This window comes from Diachasma alloeum, unplaced genomic scaffold (assembly GCF_001412515.2).
Source record: "Diachasma alloeum isolate Michigan unplaced genomic scaffold, Dall2.0 Dall_scaffold_00183, whole genome shotgun sequence".
Lineage (NCBI taxonomy): Eukaryota > Metazoa > Arthropoda > Insecta > Hymenoptera > Braconidae > Diachasma > Diachasma alloeum.
In genome coordinates, this window is record NW_021680349.1 from 2,741,374 (window position 1) to 2,745,902 (window position 4,529).

At 37.9% G+C, this 4,529-nt stretch overlaps 1 protein-coding gene across 2 annotated transcripts in view; it reads left to right on the forward strand.

Annotated features, from left to right (window-relative positions):
• LOC107047590 (protein bric-a-brac 2) overlaps positions 1 to 4,529 on the forward strand; it is a 251,942-nt gene that overhangs the window by 55,292 nt on the left and 192,121 nt on the right. For both annotated transcript variants that reach the window (XM_015270375.1, XM_015270382.1), the window contains exon 4: positions 148 to 314. The gene's annotated coding sequence lies outside the window, so the exon portion shown is untranslated. The remainder of the gene's footprint in view (positions 1 to 147; positions 315 to 4,529) is intronic.

Genomic DNA, 4,529 nt, shown 5'->3' on the forward strand with positions numbered 1-4,529 from the left:
GGGGGGGGGGGGAATTAATTATGCATTTCATTGGGTGATTTCCAGGACCAATCATTGGAGGTATTTTCACTGGGATGAACTGGATTATTTTGCAAATTGAGAGGTTACGGGTAATAACGGTTTATCTTCAATTTTCTTGTGTTTCAGATTTTTTTTTTGGTTCTGTTCGTCGATGGACAGATGACGGAGGGGCTTCTTTGATGTTGTGGGTGGAGTGGAGGTTTTGTGATGGGTTTTTGTGAAGACAATGGCCATGAGGACCCGCGGCATGCGGCCCTACGATGAGCTGTGATCCATGAGCAATTTTGGAAAAGGTAAAGGAAACTTATGTGACCTCAATCAAACTGTTTTATGGAAAATAGTGAAATATTGTTTTATGGAAATTAATGGGAATCATTGTTTTTATGATTTTTTTATGCACTTCCAATTTTGTAATGTATTCATGATGTAACGTGGAACGATGGTGATAAATGAGAATGTATTCGAGTTCCGTGAAGCGCAAACATTCTGAGATTTAAGCCATTGAAAATGATTTACTTCTCTCAAGTAAATATGGTTTACACTGAGAGAAGTATATACTTCTGCCAATCAAATTTATTTCAAACAAGAATTTACAGTGAAACTTTGTACGAAAATTTCGGCCATTTTTTTGTCGGAAACAGAATTCCTTGGCAGAATTATATTTTTCTCTCAGTGCAGATGTATATTTTCCAAATTCATACTTTTCCATAGAAGTCTGATCGCACTATTTTCTCCCCAGATTTTATTTTCGAGAATTGAAAAAAAGTTCACCAGACTCGAATACAAAATGACGAAACAGCACACCTTGCAGGTACATTTTACATTTTCTTCTCTGAATTTTTTTTTTTCGTGACGTGGTTTGATGGAGTGCGGGCAGAGTGGAAAAGTTGGATAGATTGATTCAGAGGGTCGAACATAACTTTTCGGGGGTGAAATTTTTCAATTGAAATTGCGATACAAAAACTATTTGAATGTGTGAGAGAAAAATTGAGATTTGCAAATTGGAAGCGCGGGGAGTTTTCGAGAATCATTAATTTTCCCCGCGAAAATTTTCCATTGTATTCTGTTCATTATATATCCACTATGATTCATAACATGACCTCAAGTATTTATTATATGTTTGGGTACACTCACACACACACACAAACACACACATGGCACATTGTTGGAATCTCTAACAATGGCGTCTAGGCGAGGACTTATTAATACAAACTCGGTGTGACTAATACAACAATTTGTCCGTTCTAGCGTATAACTCAAAGGGAGGAGGGGGAGGTAGGGGAAAGCTTGGGATGGGCTGACTCTCTTGCATCGGGATTTAAATAGTTATGACCTACTCGCGGGGCATGTATACTGAGGAGTGACGGAGCGATTTCGTCACGCGTTAAGTCGTGCGAATTAAATTTGCCTCGGTTAGTGAATTAACTCAACCGCCCACGAAATGTGCGATACATTAATTTATTCCTTTTAATACATATATTAGATTCAATTGGGTTGATGGATTAGTCCATATTTTGTAGAATTTATTAATGCATTAGACAGCTGTTGTCTCGGCGTTGATATCAGGAAATTTTGTTGACTCGGAATGTTTTTTTATTCATGAATGAGATCAAGACATAATTCTTTCGTTATTGTGGGGGAGATTGATTTTAATTACTTTGCATACTGTTGAAAATTTTTGGCCGAAATTTTCGATGAAGAAAGTACTGGAAACTATTTATTTAAAGTATTTCATGAAAATGAATTTTGAAAAAACAAGAGAATTCAAGTGAGGGAATTATGGAATTCTATGAAACTTCCAGTGAAATTTTCTTCTTTTTCTCTTCTAAATCGGATTCAATATTGCTCTTTAAAAAATTACTACTAAATTAGCCATGAAATTTTAATTTCTTCCTGATACTCTATTTAAACATTCTACAATCACTCTAATGTGAACTAAATTCACTAAATAAAATCAGTAAAATATAAACTCAAATTCCCTCACATGTTTTATTCAAGTTCTTCAAATTTTTCTTCACGTTAAAAATATACACAATTTAGCGATACACTCCCAAAAATTAGAGCCGAGAATGATGACTTCTCTAAAAATAAGTACTAAAATCACAGAAAATTATTAACAATCGCCTCAATAATTGAATTTCACAATGGCAAATCCCTAACAATTGACGATGAATTCCCAAAAATCAGCGGCATATCCCTGAAAATGAAAAACTTTAATCTCTCCGTAATTATTTCGGACTAATGATTTACCGATGAGAAATTCAATCAAGCCTCTCTCTCATATAAAGGCCTTAGTGTCCGAGATAGACGTGTGACGCGTTATATGGGGGTTTAGACCAGCAGACTGTACTAACTGTAATCAGAGCTTGGGCGTTCTACCGTGTTTCTCGGATATAGGCTTGCAAGTTGGGGGTATATCCCCCGAACGCCAGATACCATGGGGCTCGGTGTCGCAGCTAACGACGGAGAGGGGTTCCGAGTAGTGCCAAGAGCCAGAGAGAGTGTCCTCTCGTTCCGTGTCCCTCACCCACTGGTCACACAAGAGGGAAACTGCGAGATTTTGGCTAGTGTGGGCAAGCAAGACAGAATCCAGTGGGGTGCATTGGCCGGGGGGCGGCGGAGGGGGGGGGGAGCGATCAGGAAAATGAGGGAGAGTGGATGAAGGTGTATTGCCAACACCCTGGCTACATCGTCATCCCAATCCACCACTCGTCCACCCTCCTTCTCGGACCTCTTCACTCGTTGTCTCGTTGGTGGCCTCACCGCATCTACCCACAAACCCACCCTCTCCGTATCCTTGTACCCCGCGTGGACGTTAATCCTCTTAAGTGTTAAGTGGCGCGCCTAAATATCAATCACGGCCACGTATATCAAACCCCTCACTCGTCCCCTTTCCCCCTTCCTCACGAAATTGTGTATACGGAGTGCGGACCCAAGGCAATAGAACGTGTAGGTGTGAGGACAGGCCAGCCTGTCTCATCGAGCTGAATACACAATTCATTTATACGTTATTTCGAATTTGTGAGAAATAGTTACGGATATTGATGTTGTTATTGATTTTTTTGGATTAGTGCCTCTCTAATTGGTATAATTGATTTTTTTGGGAATGTAGAGGTTGTTCAGCTGTTTGTCAGGATGTTTAAGAGTTGGTTCGTGATAATTAGTGTGGGTATGATTCAGCTCGGTGACAGCTCGGAAAATTCATAAAACTGTGGAAAATTGAATTTTTTTTAAAATTACGATATTTTTGGAAGTAGCTTATGAATACTGTCAGGAAAAAATCGAAAGTTTATGGAAAATTAGCAGTAGATTTCAAGAGAATGACTAATTAAGGAGGAGGGTTCATTAAATTTTAATTTTCAGTGAAAATTCAATGGAATTTCATTGCAAAACATGAATATTCAGTTCCAAATTATGCAGAATTTTCAATAAACAAACGAATTAAGAATATATTTCCTTGAATTTTATTTTTTTATTAATTTCCATGGAATAATTTAGATGACATTTATAATTCCCATTAATTTTTTCATCAAATCGTGAATTTTTAATGACAAAAGTTATTGAAATTCCAACGGGCACCAGAAATTTAAACCAAAAATGTTTAGCAGTGCACAATGAAGTTTTCTCATCATAAATAGATGTTGCACAAAAATTGACAAAGTGTTTTCAAGAGAATGGCTAATTAGGAAGGCGGAAGAATAAAATGTCAAATTTCAATGAAGATTCACTGAAATTCCACTGCAGAATATGAATATTCAGCTCCAAATTATGCAGAATTTCCAATAAATAACCAATTCAAGAATTTATTTACTTGAATTTTCTTTTGTTTTATTAATGTCCATGGAATAATTTAACTAACATTTATAATTCCCATTGGTTTGTTCATCAAATCGTGAATTTTTAATAGTAAAACTCATTGAAATTCCAACGAGTGCCAAAAATTTCAACCAAAAATGTTCAACACTGAACAATGAATTTGTCAGAGTCATCACAACCTGATTCATATTCAGAGTCTCACGACAAATCAATTTCCCGTAAAAACAAATAACGCGTTCAAAAATCCATTCAATCTAATTTTCCCTCTCCAAAAGAAACTTCAAAAATGAATAATCTTCTCCGAATTAAATCTCCCAATCACCAGCGCTATCCCTCCAGAAGATACAATTCTCCAGCAAATTCTCGTTCCTGATTACCACTATTCGAGAGGCAATTTAGTCTGTCGTCTAAAGGCAAGTAACATAATCGTCGGCAGCCGATAGCGTGGCTCGATAGAGCGATACTAAATGCAAAAGCCGTGAGTGAGGTGGAGAAACAAAAGGAGAGGGGGACGTAGAATGGAGAATATACCCTTGTAGAGGATCTGCACAGAGTGAAGGTTGAGTGTTAGATTGGGTGACAGAGGGTAGACTCTCGCTGGGAGTAAGGAGCCAAGAGGCTGTGGGGGGTTTATAACCTCCAGTCTATCCCTTTCTCTCACACATACGCGCGATAGCGGGGCGGGGAGGGGC